The sequence below is a fragment of the Thalassophryne amazonica genome, chromosome 8 (assembly GCF_902500255.1).
Source record: "Thalassophryne amazonica chromosome 8, fThaAma1.1, whole genome shotgun sequence".
In the NCBI taxonomy this organism is placed as follows: Eukaryota; Metazoa; Chordata; class Actinopteri; order Batrachoidiformes; family Batrachoididae; genus Thalassophryne; species Thalassophryne amazonica.
In genome coordinates this window covers 83,439,955-83,463,648 of record NC_047110.1, presented here as the reverse complement: position 1 = coordinate 83,463,648, position 23,694 = coordinate 83,439,955, and the positions used below count along the sequence as shown (strand labels likewise).

The following is a 23,694-nucleotide window of genomic DNA, read 5'->3' as shown; positions in this document are numbered from 1 at the left end:
TTGAAAAAATGGCCATTTTTGAGCATTCATGTTCACAACTTTGTGGTGAATCTGTGGTCACAGTCAGTTTTGAAATGATCACACAGCCCTCTGGTGGCAACACAGGGAATCAATGTATGCTCTCATATCTGACCTGGCCTGCAGCACCAGTTTACATTATGTAATGGGTAATGTTCTGTTAACTATGGTGGCCGATAGGGGCCACAATGCTTCCAAATTAAGATAGTGCCAGTTTTGGCTCTGATGAACAGATGACATCACTTTTCCACGGCACAGCATTTAGAAAAAGATTCTCCCGGATTGAAGACACATATGCGTGCTGTGGGAGAGCTGGATATGGATGCAGTATGCCGTTTCATGAAAGCATGATGTCATATTTCCTCACTAATTGTGCATTGTCCTCATAAGGAGTACATCAAAGTATACCACACATCCTCAGAGAGAGAGAGAGAGGCACGGAGACAAAGACAGAGAGAAAGACACACACAAACACAGAGAACGCTCTTGACAAAAAAAAGATTAAAGATGACAGCACTGTGTGCTCCACTCCTGCAGACTTGTGCTCCTAAAAAAACAAAAAAAACAACAAGAACAACAACAATAACGACAACAACAAAACACCACATTAAATGCGCAAGTCCAGAAAGCTCAAACAAGGTTCTTGATGTACGCTGCTACTGTGACCAGACTGGTAGCAGCTCAGCCACTTCCAGAAGCAGCTGTTCCTCTCCGATCATCTCTGCTATTTTGGTGTGGTCCCCAACAGCTCGTACATGTGGCCCACCCCTCCCACAGTTCTCTCATGAATCTCTCACATTAGGAGTCCCAGAGCGTGCATTCAGAGGGTCGCACAACACCAGCAACAATTCTGGGAGCATACTGGAAGCATAGCCTTGTTGCCTCGCCAACTTTGAACAGTTCAACATCCAGGTGCAACGCTCGCACTGCCCTGTGAGTGAAGTGAGGAAGTGTACCACCAAGCAAACTCTGCACAAAATCAAGTAATTTCCCTCTCAATTGCCATTCACAGGCTGTCACAGCCCAGTAAGATAGTACCCTAAGCCAGGCGGTCATATGCAGGAGCACTCTCACCTGTTATCATGTTATCATCTGCCACACGGAGCAAGCCATATTATACACCCCTGACTTGGCCCTCACCTACCTGAACAAAAGGGACAAATGTTAGAATGTTGTACATTGATTTCAGTTCAGCATTCAGCACTACCATCCATCAGCAGCTATTTGTGAAGTTGGGACAGCTGGACTTCAACACCTCCTTGTCCAATTGGATCCTGGTCTTTTTGACCAAGAGGTGTCAGTCATTACACATTGGCCTCACCACTTTCAGAACCATCACAGTAAGCACTGGCACCCCTTAGGGTGGTGTGCTCAGTCCACTCCACTTCACCTTGCTGACTCACAACTGTTGCGCACAGTACAGCTCCAATAGCATTGTCATGTTTGGTGATGATACTACAGTGGTTGGCTTCTTCAGCAACTGTGATGAGCTGGTTTACAGGAAAGAAGTAGAGTAACTAGTGGACTGCTGCAAACAGAACAAGCTGTTTGTGGATGTGGATAAGACAAAAAAGCAGCTTGAGGAGAAGCTTGAGGAGGTGAGAGCGCTGAGGAGCTCAGCTGCAGCCAGACTGTAAAATGAGCAGGTGTGCGCTCTGATTTCTCTTCTAGTTTATATTTATTCTTGTGCAGCGCTGCAGGTGTGCGCTCTGATTTCTGTTAAAAGTTTATTATTCTTCCTGTGACCGCGGAGCTGCAGCCGGCTGTTCGCTCTCACGTGTGCGCGAACAGTCCATAAGTGGATGTGGAGATGTCCTCCATGAGGAGTATACTGGATGTGGACATGTCCTGTCTCTGGCAATCAGTCTGTGAGCAGGACTTATGGTCTTTGTTTGAGCAGGACTTATGGTCTTTATTGAACACAGTCGTGAGAAAACTTGAGGAGGTGATCGCGAGGAGCTGCAGCCAGGCTGCAATGAGCATTTTTTTTTAATTGTTCACATGTGCTCTGAGCGGTATAGTTTTACTGCATTGTGTACACGCTATAAAACGTTTGACAACAATCCTGCATGATTTATAGCTTGGCAACAATGCACTGAGTGTTTGTTTCTCTTTTTGCTCTGTATGTACCACTCTGCATTTAATCATTAGTGATTGATCTCTGCTCCCCTCCACAGCATGTCTTTTTCCTGGTTCTCTCCCTCAGCCCCAACCAGTCCCAGCAGAAGACTGCCCCTCCCTGAGCCTGGTTCTGCTGGAGGTTTCTTCCTGTTAAAAGGGAGCTTTTCCTTCCCACTGTCGCCAAGTGCTTGCTCACAGGGGGTCGTTTTGACCGTTGGGGTTTTTCCGTAATTATTGTATGGCTTTGCCTTACAATATAAAGCACCTTGGGGCAACTGTTTGTTGTGATTTGGCGCTATATAAATAAAATTGATTTTATTTTATTTGATTTGAACAATGGAGCACAGCAGGAATCATAAATTGGCGTCGGGTAATGTTATATTGTATGAGTGTGGCATCCAGTCACGTTAAAGGCCGCTTCACATATAGTGCAAATTTGGTCGAATTAAGGCGAAACAGTTCGAATTAGGGCACCACGAAACATTGCGCTGACAGGGAGGTGTGCATGATCCCAGTGCGACAGTTTGTGCATGAGTGTCATGACGGACGGGAGCCCGTCACCAGGAGCGGCTGGACCTGCAATACAGACTCCCAAACCAGGTTTTGGTGTGGAGGAAATCATGGTCTTTAATTCAGGCTTGGGTTTCGTACACAAGTTATTAGTCAGCGCAGCAGAGGTACAAACAGGGTCAGGCTGAGACACAGTCATACTCGAGCAGGGTTCAGAGGCACAAGCAAACACCGACATCTGAGATGAGGCGAGAGGCATGGTCGAAGAATACAAAGCAAGGTTCAGAACACGGCAAGACAAAAATCAGGACTGTGAATGGGCGCTGGAAAGTGTACGAAGACAACAATCTGGCGGTGTGCTGTGAGACTGTAAGGGCTTAAGTAACAAGTGCTGTGAACAATGTGCATGTGCAGACTAATTACGTAACAAGGTGCAGGTGTGGAGGGAAGATTCCAGAAAAGGGGGCGTGGTTAGTAGACAAAGATCAAACACTGTGCAAGAGAGTGATGTGAGGAGCAAAGATACTTGGGCTGGTGTAGGGAGTGTGAGTGAGGTGAAACAAAGCAGACAGAATCAAATTGAGGGAAAAAACATAAAGGCAGGTGCAGGGCGTGGAGTGAACATAATTAACGGGATGTAAGTGCAATCTAAGAACAAAACTGAAAAGCAAAACAGAGGATTACAAACACAGAAGATAAACTTCATAAAAACTGCTCTGAGAATAATAGACAATAAAACACTAAGACAAAACTCAACTGGAACAGACTGAGAAACCAAAGTGGCTAAACAAATTAAAAATAAAACAGAGACTGAGATAACAAAACCTGACACTAAAGCACAACACAAGTGGTAAACAATGAAAACACAAACTGGCTGAACAAACCAAGAATGGAACTGCACAATGGTTAAAATATAAAAGTAGCAAGGAAACAAAGTGACAAAGCAAAATAGAACATAGAAGAAACACATGATGAAAATAAACCACTAATAAATCAAAGCAGGAACAGAAGATGACGCAAAGAAAGAGGCAAAAAAGGGATCAAAGCCTGGAACAGGGCCGGTCATGACACATGTGTTTTGGGGGGAGCCGGCACTCTGGCACATCACATTTGTACTCGGCAACTCCACAGTCATGGGGCACTTAGACAAATTTCACATCCAGCTCAACAGTGATTGTCTGCTGACTTTTCATGATGATAGTACGAATGGCCACACATTTTCTAAGTGCCAAACAAGTGCTGTTAGATATTCATGTGTGTCAGCTGGAATTTGGCCGACACCTGCCGCAAGAGGGTTCAGTGGACTCACACAGCGCACACTCTGTCTTCCAGCCGCTGGTGTGCGCAAATTGTAGCAACAGGTATACGAGGCATTTGAGGCAGCTACAAATTTACACGTTTTGCATACAATTCCTGCTTCATGTGCACTTTGATCAAATTCGCACTATGTGTGAAGGGGCCCTAAGTACCGTTAAGTTCCCTCAACTTGTGAGAAAACAAATTTCTTTCTGCGTCCTGTGCTTGACGCAGAAAAAAATTAAACATGTTTCATTTTTGGCATCCATTTCGCATCACCCTTTGCATCCCTCACGGTATTGTGGTGTTAGGCTGCATCAATTCAGCACTCGGTTGCATCAACTTGGAATTGTCATGACACAACTCAAAGCAGGCCCAGTGTGAAAGGGGCTTGAGGATGCAGGACTACTCTGTGTTACAAAGGTTAAGAAGAAGTCAGCAGGTCACAGAGCTTTTTCTTTAGTGGCTTCGTCTGCCTGTTGAGATATAACAGTCTGATTCTATGGAATCATTCAAATTCAAATTAAAGACTCATCTGTTCTCTCTATCTTATGGGTAACATAGAGTTGGCTTTATTGAATTACTTTTTCTTTATACCTATTATGAACATGTTCAAGTAGTGTGCATCACGTGCACACTAGCTGTGATGTCCCACGTAGACTATGATATGTTTTTGTATCTGTTTTTGGTCTACCTGTTACCCATGGAGACTTTTATTCTTAAAGAAACAAGCACAAATTAAAATTAAATATGTTCAATGTTTACAACAAATATTTTTTTTATATAATTATTTTAAATTCTGTGCAACCTCTGTACTGGAACAGCAGTCTGTCAAGTGCAATCATCTAACATCTAGGTTTCAAACTTTGAAAAATCCAGACACTACCAGCACCTATTTGCTTGTTTCCTCCCACAGTTTTGCACACTTGGGTGGACAAACACCAAATTGCATCTTCATGAAAGCAAACGTGCAAAATTGACAATATGTGCTTTTTTGTGCATTTGACAGACATAATCCTCATTGCGCACTGTTAGTAACTTACTATGCAAGTGTATTTGTGACAGCAATGATGTTTTTGCATATGATTTTGCACACGCAAACCTTTCGTAAATCAGGTGCTAAGACTTTTAAATTCCTTGCACTCCCGACCACATCCAAAAGATAATGCGTCAGTTCTTTCCTGCAGCAGCCATTTAACTGAAATGTTTATGTTATGTGTCGGACGCGGTCGGAGCACCGACCCAGCGTTTGACAGGACCCAGCATAAAATAAGCAGAGCACGGTTCAAAAGATAACAGAATTTAATAATCATAGTGAGTTTAGTGATAAACAACCAAAAATGTCCATGGTCTGGTGAGGTGAAAACATGGCGCGCTCTCAGCAGCGCAAACGGTCCGGAGCCACAGCAGTTCGGACCCAGGGACCCCGCCGACACCCCCCAGGTGGCCGCGACAAACCGAGTCTGTGAAGAAAGAAAACATGAGGTGAGTCCAACACTCTCCACCCAGAGAGACACAGCTCAAAGGTGCACACAATCAGCAAACACTTCCTGGCTTAAATATATATATCAGCTTCTCACCCTGCAGGCACGGAACAACTCAGTTCAAATCTCCACTGCAGCAGAAGCTGATTAGACAATTAGCATAACGTGACAGCTCAATAACACAAGGTGTGAGGGACACCAAATCCACTGTCATTACTTCATAAAAGTCACCAAAACCAAATTACCTCAAGAAGTGTGCTGAAGAGCGTGAGACCTCACCCAATCCTCCTTCACAGACTGTGGCGTCAAACCTGGAGCGGTCTCTGTGTCCGTAATGGTGAGATTGTTCTCCTGACGCCGATCTCACACGTCTGCTCACAAGGTCGAGTCTCTGGCAATCACACACTGTGCATTCAAGGTTTAAATGCAGCAATCTCTGATCAAGACAGAATACACCACAGCTGTGAGCCCTGATGACCTGCACATGAAAACAAGCCTCAGGTGTTCAGGGTGAGGTCCTAATACTCAGCCACTCAGTCCTGAATGCATACCACCTGGTGGGAGAAACAGAAAACAAAAACCAAGCCAGCCAAACACCCCAGCACATAACAGTTTACAGCTTTTGTTATGTGCTGCTACATTCCTGCTCCTGCAGACAGAGCAGTTATTATATCACAACATGTGCAGACAGGCCCTGCGAGGGTGTACCCCACCTCACACCCCATGACTGCCTGGACAGGTTCCAGCTCCCCATGAGCCTACTGACATGTATACATTGTGTGTCTACCCTCCTGTTTCATGCCATGTGTGCTATGTGTGGTCCGTGGCCAGCCCCATGTTTGCATTTGTGTACTGAATCTGCCCTTGTGTTAATATCTACCAAATTGTAAATCAAATATGATTGATTCTAACGCTGTAACCCATGTTAAATACTTTGTTACATTCCTGCGAAAGGTTACGTGAGGTTAGGAATGATGATGGTCAACAAGTTTGGACGGGTTCAATGTGTTCTTCAAGATCTCATAATTATGAGATCTTTTCTTGGAATAACAAGATCCAGCTCTCGTAATTATAAGCTGTTTTCTCGTAATTACGAGATCAGCGGTCAGTTTTTTTTTAATCCAGTGAATGCAGTACGCTTCTGTATATAATAGATGTATATTTTACATAAAATTAACTGTTAAATGTTTAGGCATTTCATTTGGTATATCCAACGCAAAAAATCAATTAAATGTGTTTCAGAGATTTAATTATGCCAGTATAGCTGTTTCTTACTGTGATATATACAAAGCCACTGAATTACTTTTTAAAGTGCAGATCTGACTAATGTCCCATGAATGCAAAAGTAAATTGCATTTTTTCTACTTAGAGTGTTCTTTTTGCTTTTGCACTGTGGACCTGGGGGAAGTGGGTCTTGCACACTGTGCACTTGTGTATGACTGGTATGACTATTACATTCGACTAGAGGTGGGCGGATCGTATTGATATTGAACGATCCTCGTGTAAAAAGATCGATACTCAAGCTTTTTTTCTCTCCCGCACGCACTTACTGCTGCTCACGCAGATTCATCAAAGTCTCTGTCTGTAAGAGCAGCGCTGCACTGTGTCACACAACACGGAGCAGCGCACCTTTATATTGTGGTTTGTCAGCCCTCTGCCTCAGGAGATTTTAAGTTGTGCTGAGTGATTTTTTTAAACAAAAATGTTGATTGTGATAAAGTATTTTGTTGTGATGTACAATGTTTCACAAAATTCTATCCTAGGTCTTTTGGATCCTTTGGATCTATGAAGCTTAAATATGAAAAAGTATCAGTATCGATATCGGCAATACTGGGCCTGTATTTACTTGGTATCTGATCAATACCAAAATTCCCGGTATCGCCCACCTCTACATTGGACCTGACTTGACTTGATTTTATGAGAAGTTGCACAACTGGATTCTCATTCAGTCAAAGGAACTCCTTCTTACAATTCACCTTACGAGCACGTGCTATATGGCTGTTTGAAATGTATGGATGAAAGGCGGCGGGAGGAGGGGAGCAAAGAGGATGCGCGCAGGCTCCATCTTCAACCAACAGGAGCTGACATTCCCATGCAGCAGAGACAAAGAGGGAGGAGACGGCTGAAAGTGGGTGGGGGAGCACAGAAGAGCGAGGTGAGGCTGTGCTTATTCTGTGGCATCGCCGAGCTGCGGAGCTCCTCGGATTTTACTCAGACAGATTCCTCGGGTTTGGTGCGTAAAGTGTCCCTGCGCTCTGCAGCTCGTTGTGGCTCATCCGCTCTGACGCAGATGCGACGAGACTCTACGAAGGGACAGCTCCAAAAACTTTTCTCATCGTGATTTATATAAGAGGTAGGATGCTTTTTTAAATGTTTAAATCATCCCTGAATGAAATGACCCATGTGTCACTCTGGAGATGTGACGCTGACAATGCAAAGCTTTTTTTACGAAATGAATGCAGGTGAGGTTTGTTTGTTGTTGTTTTGCCACTTTGAACGTTTTCTTTAAACGAACTTGGAGGTTTTTTTCTGTCACGACTTGATCTTTACACATATTGACTCGTGTGCCGATGCGCCAACGTGCAGTTGAAAGCACCGGAGCGCAAAGTAATCAGCTCGCATTGCGCGTTATGTTAAATTATACACGGGCGAACAAAAAGAGCTGCGCGTTTAACTCCAACATTCCTCTCGGCTTTACACATTAGCCTTTAAAAACAAGTTCCAGATTGACCTTTAATTTCACCTCACGTCACTGTGGTGATGGCAGCTGGAGGCAACAGTGACTACAAATGACCTGTGCCACGAAGTCTGCTGGGTTGTGTTTTGAGCTGTGCTTAATCCGTGGGGCTCCCGCTGTCCTGCCCGTGTCGAGCGCACAGCTTTGCATTCACAATAAAGTTCCCTTGACTTGAATCATACAAATTTCAGGCTGACACCTTTAAAACAGCAAGCGCACACTGACAAAAAAAAAAAAAAAAACAACTAATTTTTTTCCCCCATCGCAAATTTTGATCATAGATACTCCTTGTTTCTGATGCCTTTGGTGTCACAAAGGTGCACCTCTACGTAACAAAGTGACTTTGCTTTAGTAAATTCAGAAAGCTTTGCTGGCTTAACTCTGATTTGGTGGATTATTATTGCTTGTTGCATCTCCAGAAATTACTGTGGCATCATATCTGTAGCTTCTCTGTGAACAAGTTCATTATAACTAAAAACAAAACAAAACAAAACAAAAAAAAAAAACGCCAATCAAACAAACAAAACAACTCAAACCTCAAACCTCCAATTTAAACATTTTTACCAATAACTGCTTTTACCTACAAGCACTTGAACATCAATGTCAACCCTCAGTTCTTGGGCCAAGCCCTTTCATATGAGAACACACATACACTCCCATAGGAGCACACACATACACATGCTGATACAGCATGAGCAATTTCCAATAGCACCATCACTGTCACCATGGAAACCAATCTCCTTGACTCCCACAATTGATTGCCTTTAGCTTGTCATTGGAAAACGTGCATGGGGTTTGCTTGCTGCAAGCAGTAAGCTTCAATGTTCTCAGATGAAGCTCTACCGGAAGAAGAAACAGTTGCAGTTCCTTGACTGGCCACTTGAGGCTGGCTACAAAAGGGAGTACATTTCCAACACCATGTTAAAATGTCCAACTTTAGAGCAGAAATAAACATATCTACAGCCTGGTACAAATCAGTTTTGGATTCTATAGATAGCTTTTTTCCTCCATGACAACTGTATAGGGGGTGAGTTTGTTATAACTTCTTAGTTTAAGATGTTTTAAACCATAAAGTTCTCTATAATTGGGGGCGTGGTTGCTTTGAGTGACAGCAGCCAAGCTTGATGTCTCCACCTCTCTGAACGTCAGTAGCATCAGAGTCAGCTGCTCTCTGTTGTGGAAGACTGTTTGGAGTAATTTATCACAAACATCTGGAGTAATACGGCTTGTTGTGTGGTGAAACGTCATAACAGATCATCTAAGATGTCACTGTTGCAACATTTGTGCTGAGTGAAATTCTTGTGGTATTTAGTGTTATACAATAATGGCATTATTCCTTTTAGCAGATAATGGTATCCTGATTCCTTAAGCTCATTAATGCATGATTACTGAGAAAATAAGCGACTCGTAACTTTGAATGTTCACACCAAAGTAAATCGTGAGGATAACCACCATGCAGTCCCCAAAATATGATTTCTAAACACCTGAACCAAGGTTAGCCTGTTATCTTAAGTGATTCAGAGGGGCATGTTCAATTTTTTTGTCACTCACTGAGCCACCCACGCTCCACCCCTTTATGCATTAATGAGTTTGAGTTCATCTGATGTAGCCAGAATTAGCACTGCTGCTACCAACATGGCGACGCCCAGATATGGGCTTCATATCAGCTGTTCTGGGTCTCCACAGAAAACGTATGGGTGATGTCATGCAGGCTTTGTCCAGTCTATGGTTTGCTGGGGTGTCTGGCTGCAACCCAGAGAGGATGGATGCTGTGCTTCTCCCATGTTTGTGGTTGTATTGTCTTCCTGCAGTGGTATCCTGGATGTAGTACATATGTGCCGTGTCCCCGGGACGAGACCTCGGCCTTCAGTGTAATTGCTGAGAGAATCTGTGAGGAAAGTGTCCATGCAATTATGGCGTTTTCTTCTTTTTCCCAGAGGATTATCTGCAGACTACGTATCTGTACTGTGGCATCTGCTGATTTACATGAATGAACACCACCGGCCCTCAGGGCAATCTCACAGATACTGAAAGGCAGGATGAGTCATTTAATATTTATCTGAATGTTTTTAATAAGATGTAGGAATAGGGCTTTTTGTGTGCTGGGTCACACAGTGATGCAGCAACCAATGTACGCTGATGTGGAATTCAGTCCGCATTATGCACATATTTTGCTTTTATTTACGGCATCACCTCAATTTATGTAACGTTCTCAGAATGCTCTGTTACATTTTTGCAAATATTTCTTAGAAAAGCAAAGCAGTATTTGGCCATTCTATACAGTATCTCTGTCATATGCATATGTCGCGGACATGAACAAGCGAAGCTCTTCAGCATCTCACCATGTCATTTAGGTCCTATAGACTTTTTTTGGGGGGGCTAAAACCTTTCAGTGCCTTTTTAAGCATTTTTCTTTACATGCCTGGAAGCTCCTCACCATCTAACCATGTCATGTAGGTCCTTCGGAGTTTTTTCAATAAAATGGGTCTTGGGAGCATGAGCATGGCTAAAACCTTTCAGCTTCTGGGGGAGGTCTGCCCCCCCAGACACCCCACCTTTTTTAAAAAAAAAATATTTTTTTGCCTTTCAGCTTCTGTGCCCCCCCGCCCACCCTTTTAATAATTTTTCTTTTTTTGCCTTTCAGCTTCTGGGGGGGCTCCACCTCACAGACCCCCTAATTACTGCCCTCTTAACCCCCTAACCACTTAAAGTATTTTTTTATGTAGATGTAAATTAATATTCAAAGATTTCAGCTAATTGACAGTAGGACTGTACAATATGGTCAAACTAGAAGCACTCGGAGAGTGCAAACCTCCGCCAAGGCCATGGGGTCACTGATGCCATAACATCTACACAGTGATGCCGGTAACGCGTTACTTAGTAAAGTTACTTAGTAACGCGTTACTCTAATCTGACCACTTTTTTTAGTAACGAGTAATCTAACGTGTTAATCTTTCCAAATCAGTAATCAGATTAAAGTTACTTCTCCATGTCACTGTGCGTTACTATTATTTTTCATTGTGGCTTGACAGCAGCATTAAACTTGGTCCGTGGGCAGGAGGTCGGGGTTCGACTGAACGTCCCACTTTAAGCGAGCTGTGAGCTTTTCATCCGCGTTTTTTTGCAGCTGCTCGACTCGTCCTCACCTCTTAAAGCGCGGTGATCAGCACACCTGCACTGAGCTTTACAAAGACATTTTTATACTTTTTTTCCTACTTTATTTAGAATTCTGAGCTGAGCTGCTCCGTATCGTCTCGTTAAAAACAGCTGATCCTCCGCGACGCATCAACAACTAACACTGTTTTCCACTCAAATGCACCTAAACTCTCTTTCTGAGGACCACATGATGTGAAAACGCAATAAAACTTTCTTACCTGTAAATCTGGTCCTGTTTTCTGCATAAATAAATGGTATCCATTCTTTGTGCTCAAACGCCAAAGCAGGTGCAAATCCAGATGGAATGGGGGCGTGGGGCAAGGATGTGCCCCCCTCCCCCACAACACCCCTAGATTAACGGTCCAGTTTTGAAGCCGTTTTGTACTACAACTACTAATACTGCTTAAAATAATAATAATTTCGACAAGTAAAATGTTTAGAGAATTTAAATGTTAGAAAAATGTTAGAATTGAATAGTTACATTTATAAACAATGTAGGTTTGAAATTGCAAGTTTTACTGTTACAGTGCTGTCAGCAGTTAAATATGAGGTCAAGAAAGAGGTCTTTATTTTACTTTTTATAAAACAAATATTTGTTTTCATTGAAGTCAAGAAAGGGTGACTATAAAGTGAGTTTTGGCAAAACAGGTATCATTGTCATGTTGACATGGGTTGTTGTCCGCAGCTGGGGAAAGTAACTAAAAAAGTAACTAGTAATCTAATTTAGTTACTTTTACAATTGAGTAATCAGTAAAGTAACTAAGTTACTTTTTCAAGGAGTAATCAGTAATCAGTAATTGGATTACTTTTTCAAAGTAACTGTGGCAACACTGCATCTACATGCCGTGGAATCATTGAACCTAAAAAGTCTAACAATGATGTTTGCTCATCTGCTGTGACTGGATAGCATGTATCCTTAGCGCTTGGCATCACAGTTTATTGCAACTTGCACCTTTCCCAGAAGCTACTGTCATCTGAGCACTGATATTGATATTGCATGTTCTTATAGACAAAAAAAGAGACAAAATTCAATTTATTATTCAACTAAACTGCAAATATATGATTTTTTTAACATTTATGAAACACTTCTCTAAATAAATAACAGTAAATTCTGAAACAACTATTTTTTAAGTGTTGCATGTGCTACACAAGGCCATAGGGTCACTGACCCTAAAGAGAGTCCCTCCTTGGCACAGTGATCTATTCAACAAATCAGTGTTACAACCAAAACTATGATACATACACTTTTCTTTCCTTTATATTTGACATCCTTGACCATGAAAACATACCACTAGAACTTGGAATCACTTTTATGTCTTTTTTAGTTCAAAAGTTATTGTATAAAAACGATTTTTCGGTAATGGCGGTTTTCTTCTGGATCTAGCTCCATAACATTTGAAGCTACATCAAATCTGATGACACCTTACTGAATCAGTACAGATTCAGCTACAATTTGGTGTTAGTTGTGCATCTCTAGCTTCATATGTCACCTCACATTGACACATTTTCTATTTTCCCTATATTTTTGCATATTCTGGCTCACCAGATCCGGAATCCGGATCCAATCATCACCAAACTTTGTTGTTTGATAGAACATTTGACTATGTTACACCTTAATTTTTTTCAAGCCTTTCTGCCTTGTTTTTGTGGAGTTAGAAACTAGAATGTCAAAATTCCCCCTATCCCACAATGGTGAAGAATCCTTTAAAAAATTCCTGGATCCGGATCATGATCCAGATCACCACTAAAATTTAATCACTTGTTCCTCTTGTCATTTCCAACCACTCCACAAAATTTAATCAAAATCCGTTCAAAATGTTTTGAGTGATCCTGCTGACAGACAGACAGACAAACAAACAAACTCGACCGAAAACATAACCTCCTTGGCGGAGGTAATTATTGTATCTCAATATTGTCCTATCAATATGATATACGATATGACTGTGATTTCACACAAAGTACAGCAACAGTGAAAATTTCTGTGTAGGCTCTCAGTTGTCCAGGTGGTTTCCATAGTAGAGAAGCTTGAATCTTCGACTGGACTGGGTTGCTTGACGCGAGGACGTTTCGCTTCAAATCGCAGAAGCTTCCTCAGCTAAAATTCTTGCTCTGGTGGTCTTACTTCTGTCTTGACTCTTGTAGAGAAGAATAGAAGAACAGTGAAAATGAAACATTCTTAAACAAAACAGAAATAAAACCACACTCATTTTGCACTCATCATAAGGTTAGGATACAGTGCTCTCCAAAAGTATTGGAACACTTGGTATTTCACACATTTTAATTTGTTTATGCCATTTTAATGGCATTTTAACAAGACATACAAAAAATATAAAGAATAAAATTTTCTAAAATTATCTTCTTCAAACTCAAACTGAAAGCAAATCTCTAAACCTTGATAATACCTGTAAATAATAATCAGTTTTATTGCCAGTTTACTTTAGACAAGTCGGGATGGAAACATGAACATTTCCAAGTCACTGAATATGTCTTCGACTTTATTTACATCAATTATGAAGAAATACAAAAGTTTATTTCACCAAGACATCAAATCTAGGCTTTCATCTCAAATGTACATTCTGGCAAATTGTAGCTGAATGTTTCGGTCTTCTTTTTAAGAAAATCCTCCTCTACACCACTTCATCAGGAAGCTGGATTTTATATTTTAATTAATTTATAACAAGTTGTAGACATTTGCTTTCAGTTTGAGTTTAAGGAAGATAACTTTAGATTTATTAATTTATTTGTATTTGAAATGGCATAAACAAATTAAAATGTGTGAAATGACAAATGTTCCAATGCTTTTGAGTAGAGTTCAGAAACATTGCGTGGCATGTGTATTTTTAAGTGAAATGCATCATCCTGGTGTCACTCAGAGAGCAAAATTAAGAGGTTATTTAAGTCCTTCAGACAGTATTTAATCAACAGCTGCCTCCTCATTTAAAAATCACTGGAGACACAGTGATATAAGACAACTTGAATTAAAGGAGAAATGCCGCTTTTAACAACCTGGACCTAATTTCTGGCATAAAATACGGTTGTTTATTCACGAATATAACTTTTGTGTCATTATTACTTCATGGTTCAAACATCGTGTTCAGTTCAAATCTGAGTTAAACATTTTTCTTCTACTAAGGTGGATTAGAACCTTTTGTGGTACACAGTATACGACAGCGTCGACCCCAGAGTGTTAATCTGTCTTTTAGGCAGGAATGATTAGCTCTTTTATTAAGGTGCATATTTGTCTTGTCTCAACATTTAGCTAAATATTTAGCTTGATGTTTGTAAAACCACCTAAAACAGTTCTACATTTTTAAAGTTGAAAAGTGGTCTCACCATTTTCTTACTTATTTAAATCTGTTAGCCATCAGTCATATTGACTATGGTGTAGCACCAGAAGGATCATCTTATTTGACTGTGTGGATCAGTCTTAGATTTACATCCTCCGTGACATTTCTGACACATGAAGACAGACGCCTGTTGTAGATGCAAGTGATTCTGCAGTGCTGACTTTCCCTCTGGCCCTGGTTTCATCGTTACAGTTTCTGATGACAGTCCGTCCATTTCTGAGTCCTTGTGATATCTGTTCCTGAATCTTTTTTTGTTTTGTTTTTTCCTGTTTATAAGTGACCATTATCTGATCTCACAGCAGTCATATCACCAGTGATGACACAGAAAGCAGAATGAAATCAGAATTGAATCTGATCTCTGAGCACATACACAAAGGAAAGTAACAAGAAAACACATAAATTAAACTTGAGATGTTTAGATGGCTCATAAAACAGTAAGGAACTCAAATCTCACATCAAATAATTTGATTTGGCACATTCACACTCTGCTACAGTATATTCACTTAATCTAATTTGGTAAACTGGCACAACATACCTCAGTTTTTTAAATATTAAACAGAATATACTGTTAAATACAATAAAATTAATTGTATATTTTGTTAAATTAGCTATATATTTTGTTAAACAGCCAAGTTATGTGGTGAGGGTTAACAGAAAATTAGATTAAGTGTACACTGCATCACATAGACACACAAAAAACAAGGTCAGATTCAAGTCACTTCAGCTAGTAATGTGAACGCAGCTCAATTTCTAAACCCTCAATAAGCAGGCTCTCTTTCTGCAATTTTTTTCCACAAGTGGGCAGTTTGTCCTCTCTGGTGAAATTCAAACCCGTTCTTACACTCTATCTGTTCGCTTTCCAACTCCTGTTCTGGGTACAGAGTTCTGGTCCTGTGCTGCATCTGAAGTGGACTTTGCCACCAGACAGCAGGACCCTGCTTAGCAGAACAGCAGAGAAATGGGAGCACTGTAGGATGATCTGTCCGTCAAAGTGGAGCAGAGCGCCTGTCCCAGGGGACAACCGCAGAAAAGAATCGCTGAACCTTTTACACTGGTTCTGTTCTGTGCAGCTCAGCAAGCAGGGGCACCTACAGCTGCAGGGAGGGGGTGCCAACTTGGTAATTCCCCACGCAGTGATATGATAACCGCTTTGCGGCGCAGGTGATGATTATTTATTTATTTTTTTAAGTGTTTGTGCTGCCCCCTGTGTGTCATGACAGAATTACACCCCGGGCAGCTGCCTACTTTGCCTGCATCAAAAACAGCATCTGTGTCCCACTGTGACACTTTTCTATTTAAGACAGTGCTTTTCCTTGCATTGCAATTGATCAGAGTTTTGCAGTGTCACTCAGAGTTCATTTGTGTTATAAGGTAAGGGAAGGCTGAAGGAATGTATTGTCAGATGCTTTTCATACTGAGCATGTCTTCACATTTTGTTAACAGAAGGTTACCATCAGTCAAACAGAACTTAAAAACAGAACATTTAGTAAGACATAAAAGCAAAGCAATATTCATCAATTTATTTTCACATTTCCTCCCTTTTGATCAAACTACAATCAAACAAATCATAAAATAATAAATCAAGCACTATATACAAATGAGAACATAAAATGGCATCTGCATTGTCACACTTTTGCAAAGTTAAGACATCATGTAGAACATTGACATTCCTGATCACCAGACTCAGAGAACAGTTTCATCAAGGCAAATATAATGTTTACATCTATGTCTATGTTTATATGTCATTCTCCCCAGTTTCTGTCTCTGAATCATCCATATAGTGAGGAAATAGGAACAAGTCTGATTCTCCTTCATTCAGTGCAGTTATACTTGTGGATTTAGATAAACACATATATGTTGGGGGCTTAGGTTCACCTACTGCTTTATCAATGCATCAAGAGCATGTCCAAAGCAAACCTATTTTGGAACTCCATAGGGGAAGTAGCTGCTAAATGTTCGTGTATGACTGCTACAACATCCGTAGTAAAAACTGACAACCTTTGCACATTGAAGCATATATAATTTATCTTGTCTACATTTTTTGTTTACTGTTACAGGAAACAGTGCATGCCAAAGTGGCAAGGATTCAAATCTTGCTCCAATATTGTCTATAAGTTTGTACTCATTTGGAACTCCACGTGGAATGCCTATAGCATCACTGTATACTGGGAAATTCCCGAGTGGAGCTTGATGGGGGTATGCGTCATCAGTTTTGCAGTGTCACTCAGAGGTCATTTATGTGATAAGACAAGAGAAGTCTGAAGAAATGTGTTATCATATGCTTTTCACATGGAGTATATCTTAACATTTAGTTAACAGAAGGTTATAAGCGGTCAAACAGAACTTAAAACAGAACATTTAGTAAAACACAAAAGCAAAGCAATAGTTATCATTTTGGTTTCACAGGTACAAGGTTAAAAACTTGTCCAGCATACACTGGCACAGTACTACAGGGTTTACCAGATGTAGAATGAGTAGAATCAAACAAGGAGCCAGCAGATATAAAATGCTCATTAAAGCAGTTCAAGATCTCAGTTTTGTTGTGCACAACAGTGGAGCCCTTCATGACACAGCGAGGTAAAACATGAGAATTTCTGCTCACAGAAAGTGACTATGATTTTCCAGAACCTCCTCGGGTCATTTAAATTTTCAGTGGTGACAGACAAGTAATGATTTGGCTTTCTTAATTAAGGAAGAATATTTATTTCCAAGTTGTCTAAGAACAAGCCTGTCTCTGTGTCTCTCAGTCTCTTGTGCTAAAAATACATACTGTTAAAACCTTGCTGTTCATCAGGATCCTCCACTGTTCAGTACTTGCATTAGTAGGTGTTGGGTGCGGTTGTGAAAACCAGCATCTTAGGTGCGTTTGTTGGTGAAGTTACTGACTTTGATTTCATGAATGATGTTGTGATGTTTGTGGAATACACAAATTGCAGGAATTTGAGAAACATGAGTAACAAAGCAGTGTGTCTGGGTTTGTGATTGTTCTGGATCAAGACTAAAATCCAGGCTTTCAATAACTTTCTGGACTTAGCCATCAGAAGAACTTCCTGAACATAGCCATCAGCTTATGGAGTTATGAGGTCCATGGTCTGAGATGTTTTGCAACACAGGTATCTTTGGAGCAGAACGAAGGTCCAAGTCTTTGGGGGGTCCTGGTGCTTCCTGTTTCACTGTATGGTTGTTATATTTTGATGCAAAACAGCAGGGTTCTAGCTAGAACCATTTTCGTGCCAGGTAAAAATTACGTTATTGTGACTCACAGCCGGGGGTGCAGGGGCCCCCAGCGGGGGTTAAGGGGGCAAAGCCCCCTGAAGCTATAGGGTTTTCTACCTCTAAAATGTTATTGGCAAGCCCTAGTTTAACCAATTTTGAGTGGGTTTAGATACATTGAAAGCAAGAACAATAGACAAAAAAAAAGACATTTACAGTGAGGAAAATAAGTATTTGTACATAATCTAAAAAGAAAAAATCCGGAAATCACAATGTATGATTTTTTTTAAATAATTTATTTGTATGTTACTGCTGCAAATAAGTATTTGAACATCTTTGAAAATCAATGTTAATATTTAGTACAGTAGCCTTTGTTTGCAATTACAGAGGTCAAATGTTTCCTGTAGTTTCTCACCAGGTTTGCACACACTGCAGCAGGGATTTTAGTTCACTCCTCCATACAGATCTTCTCTACATCTTTCAGGTTTGGAGTTTCAGCTCCCTCCAAACATTTTCTATTGAGTTCAGGTCTGGAGACTGGCCAGGCCACTCCAGGACCTTGAAATGCTTCTTACGGAGCCCCTCCTTAGTTGCCCTGGCTGTGTGTTTGGGGTCATTGTCAGGCTGGAAGACCCAGCCATGACCCATCTTCAATGCTGTTACCGAGGGAAGGAGGTTGTTTGCCAAAATCTCGTAATATATGACCCCATCCATCCTCCCTTCAATATGGTGCAGTCGTCCTGTCCCCTTTGCAGAAGAGCACCCCCAGAGTATGATGTTTCCACCCCCATGCTTCACGGTTGGGATAGTTTTCTTTGGGTTGTTCTCATCCTCTAAACATGGTAAGTGGAGTTGATTCCAAAAAGCTCTATTCTGGTCTCATCTGACCACATGACCTTCTCCCATGCCTCCTCTGGATCATCCAGATGGTCACTGGTGAACTTCAAACGGGCCTGGACATGTGCTGGCTTGAGCAGGGGGACCTTGCTGCCCTGGAGGATTTTAAACCATGACAGCATCATGTGTTACTAACATAATCTTTGTGACTGTGGTCCCAGCTCTTGTCAGGTGAGATCAAGTGAGATCTTGCATGGAATCCAAGACCGAGGGAGATTGACAGTCATCTTCCACTTTCTAATAAATAATCATAATAGTTGTTGTCTTCTACCAAGCTGCTTGCCTGTTGTCCTGTAGTCCATCCCAGCCTTGTGCAGGTCTACAGTTTTGTCCCTGGTGTCCTTAGACAGCTATTTGGTCTTGGCTATGGTGGACAGGTTGGAGTGTGATTGATTGTGTGAACAGGTGTCTTTTATACAGGTAAAAAGTTCAAACAGGTGCAGTTAATACAGGTAAAGAGTGCAGAATAAGAGGGCTTCTTAAAGAAAAATTAACAGGTCTGTGTGAGCCAGAATTCTTGCTGATGGTCCGGATTTTTTTCTTTTAGATTACGTCTGTCACAGTGGACATGCACCTAAGGTGAAAATTTCAGACCCCCCCATGATTTCTAAGTGGCAGAACTTGCAAAGCCGCAGGGTGTTCAAATACTTATTTTCCTCACTGTATGTTGTACAACCCCAATTCCAATAAAGTTGGGTCGTTGTGTAAAATGCAAATAAAAACAGAATACAATGATTTGCAAATCCTCTTCAAGCTATATTCAATTGAATACACCACAAAGGCAAGATATTTAATGTTCAAACTGATAGACTTTGTTGTTTTTGTGCAAATATTTGCTCATTTTGAAATGGATGCCAGCAACACGTTTCAAAAAAGCTGGGACAGTGGTATGTTTACCACTGTGTTACATCACCTTTCCTTACATTTAAAAAAAGTTGGGACAGGGCAACAAAAAACTAGGAAAGAACATCAAATTGGAAACAGGTGAGTGTCGTGATTGGGTATAAAAGGAGCATCCCCAAATGGCTCAGCTGTTCACAAGCAAAGATGGGGCAAGGATCACCACTTTGTGAACAACTGCATGAAAAAATAGTCCAACAGTTTAAGAACAATGCTTCTCAACATTCAATTGAAAGGAATTTAAGGATTCCATCATCTACAGTCCATAATATAATCAGAAGATTCAGAGAATCTGGAGAACTTTCTACACGTAAGCGGCAAAGCCGAAAACCAACATTGAATGCCTGTGACCTTCGATCCCTTGTACTGCATTAAAAACCAACATCATTGTGAAAAGGATCTTACCGCGTGGGCTCAAGAACACTTCAGAAAACCATTGTCAGTTAACACAGTTCGTCTCTACATCTACAAGTGTAAATTAAAACTCTACTATGTAAAGCCAAAGCCATACATCAACAACATCCTGTTGTGAAAGTGTAGTGACACGGACCCACAACAGGGGGCGCAAATGAACGGCCAATAGATGAGCCAAAAAGTAACAATTTAATGTTGTGAAATGTGCACAACGAATATACAGACAATCTCAGAATATAATTACAGTCAATCCACAAAGGTGACGTGTGGGCAGGCTCGAGGATAGAAGACGTCTGTCCTGAGAAGAGCCGGAACCACACGATTTCCGTCGCCACAGAACCTGGTGAATACTGGAGCCGCCAAGTCCCGAATTCCCAGGTGTTCACCGTCCCCGACTGTCGGATCTGGTACTGCTGGCGAGAATAAAGACAGTCAAGTGTGGGTGTGTGTACACCCAGTAACAACAACAGTGGGAATGCCACCTCCACCTCTCACTCAAACACTGCTGAGTACTGTAGATTCCTCAGGGGAAAAGAGTGCCTTCAGCGCTCTCACAGCTTCCATCGACGGAGGAACTGGTACTCCTGCAAACACTCACAATATACAAATATTGCAATTACAGAACGGCTGAGGATATTACCTCCAATGAAGTATGATATCTCGGCGATGAGGTGGAGATGACGTCTGGGTTTTATGGAGTGAGATGATGAAGAATGAGTGACAGCTGTCAGGAAGTAATGAGTAACAGCTGTCACTCCCGGCTGTGTCAGTGGCGGCAGCGCCCTCTCGTGCCTGAAGCCTGCACTTCAGGCAGGGCGCCCTCTGGTGGTGGGCCAGCAGTACCTCCTCTTCTGGCGGCCCACACAACACATCCAGAAATACAACCTCCTTCTCTGAGCCCAACCTCATTTGAAATGGACAGACACAAAGTGGAAAAATGTGCTGTAGTCTGATGAGTCCACATTTTAAATTGTTTTTGGAAATCATGGAGGTTGTGTCCTCCAGACAAAAGAGGAAAAAGACCATCCAGATTTTTACCAGCGCAAAGCTTAAAATCCAGCATCTGTGATGGTATGGGGGTGTGTTTGTGCCCATGAAATGCGCAATTTACACATCTGTGATGGCACTATCAATGCTGAAAGGTACATCCATGTTTTGGAGCAACACATGCTGCCATCAAAGCAGTGTCTTTTTCAGGGACGTCCCTGCTTATTTCAGCAAGACAAGCCACATTCTGCATGTGTTACAACAGTGTGGCTTCATAGTAGAAGACTGCGGGTACTAGACTGGCCTGCCTGCGGTCCACACGTGTCACCCATTGAAAATGTGTGGCGCATTATGAAGCGCAAAGTACGACAACAGACAACAGAGCCCGGACTGTTGAACAACTGAAGTCATACATCAAGCAAGAATGGGGAAGAATTCCACCTACAAAGCTTCAACAGTTAGTGTCCTCAGTTCCCAAACGCTTATTGAGTGTTGTTGAAAGGTGATGTAACACAGTGGTAAACATACCACTGTCCCAGCTTTTTTGAAACGTGTTGCAGGCATCCATTTCAAAATGAGCAAATATTTGCACAAAAACAATAAAGTTTATCAGTTTGAACATTAGCGGCAGCACGGTGGCTTAGTGGTTAGCGCTGTTGCCTCACAGCGAGAAGGTCATGGGTTCAATTCCCACCTATGGCTTTCTGTGTGGAGTTTCTGTGTGGAGTGTTTGCGTGGGTTTCCTCCGGGTGCTCCGGTTTCCTCCCACATCCAACAACATGCAGGTTAGGTGGATTGGAATCTTTACATTGTCCGTAGGTGTGCGAGTGGGTGTGAATGTGTTTGTTTGTCTATATGTGGCCCTGTGACAGACTGGAGTCCTGTCCTGGGTAGGGTTGGTTATCGAGAACCGGTTCCTTTCGGGTATCGTTAAGAAATGATTCAATCTACCAACATCAATAACCTTTTTACTTAAAGATTTCCTTATCAGTCCTTCAGAGTGGCCATTGTTTTGGGAGTGTTTGTCAGGAAAATTATAATTTCTCTACATTGATTACAGACCCTGCAGCGGGTCTGTAATCAATGTAGAGAACTTTTCTGCAGCGCGGCTTTGCTTTGAACCTTGAACCAATCGAAGCAGTGATTGATCGATCATTGCTTCATTGATTATTTCTTTCGCTTTCCCCCGCTAAAACCCTAAAGAGCATAATGCTGTGAGTATTATTTACCTTTTTTATGTTAAACCGACCTGTTATGGTCTTCTGAAACAGTTAATAGATTGTATTTTATAACAAAAACGGGACCGATGCTAACACGTTAGAATGTCTATGGCACTTTCAATGTTAAAATTAGCATTAGCAGCTGTCAAGCGTTTGTTGTCGTAAAAGAGTCAAATGTATTACAAATTGTAGTATTTTTTAAATTTATTTTTGTTTATATATTAATAATAATAGCAAGCACAACAATAATAGTAATAATAACTAATCTAATGATTATAGACAATTTTAGAGAAAGACAAAAAGAACCTGAATAAAAACACAACAGAAAAAATATAAAATCAACTAACAATGAACACACATAATTAAATAAATACGTACAAATAAATGTTTCCTGTGAACATCTAGTGACTCCTGCACCTTCATTTCATCCCTGTCTTATTTAAGTTTAATGACAGTTTGTTTTGGTCAAACCATATTTTCAATGTGTTAATTTCTTCAGTGATTTCCTCCAGAACTATCTGCCAAACTAGAAAACTGCTGCATCCTAGTAAGAGCAGAATACTTGTTATGTGTCGGACGCAGCTCGGAGAACCGACCAGCGTTTGAAGGACCCAGTATGAAATAAGCAGAGCACGGTACAAAGGCTAACTGAATTTAATACATAACAGTGATACAAAAATAACAGAAAGTGCGGTCTGGCGTGGTGCGCTCCCAGCAGCGCTAACGGTCCGGAGCCAGAAGCTGTTCGGACCCAAGGACCCCGCCGACACCCCCCAGGTGGCCGCAACAAACCGAGTCTGTGAAAGAAGGAACCATTATGTGAGTCCACACTCTACACACAGAGAGAACACTTAAAGGTGTACAAACAGCAAACACTTCCTGGCTTGATTACTAATCAACTTCCCAACCTGCAGGCATGGAACATCCGGTTCACAAAACTCCACTGCAGTGGAAGCCGATACATGACTAACGTACAGCTCAATATAATAAAGGTGTGAGGGACACCACATTTACTGACTGTATAAATGTTAGTCACAAAATCTAACGTACCTCAGGAAGTGTGCTGACGAGCGTGAGACCTCACCCCCTCCTCTTTCACAGACTGTGCATCAAACCCTGGACGTTCTCTGCATCCACTGATGATGAGATGGCTCCCGAGACGACGATCTCACCCGTCTGGTCACAAGGTCGAGTCTCTGGCAAATACACACTGTATACTCCAGTCTTAAATGCCACCATGTTCCAATCCATATAGATGCACCTCAGCTGTGAGTCCTGACGAGCCGCAGGTGATCAGGGTGAGGTCCTGATAACCTCAGCAACACAGCCACTCAGTCCCAAATGCAAGCCACCTGGAAGGAGAAACAAAGGACAGAAACAAAAAGGCAGCCAGG

At 41.6% G+C, this 23,694-nt stretch overlaps 1 protein-coding gene across 1 annotated transcript in view; it reads left to right on the top strand.

Moving 5' to 3' along the window:
- The first annotated feature begins 7,527 nt into the window (after positions 1–7,527).
- Positions 7,528–23,694, top strand: part of LOC117515996 (excitatory amino acid transporter 2-like) — a 128,192-nt gene continuing 112,025 nt past the window's right edge. Inside the window, exon 1 of the mRNA XM_034176845.1 lies at positions 7,528–7,782. The gene's annotated coding sequence lies outside the window, so the exon portion shown is untranslated. The remainder of the gene's footprint in view (positions 7,783–23,694) is intronic.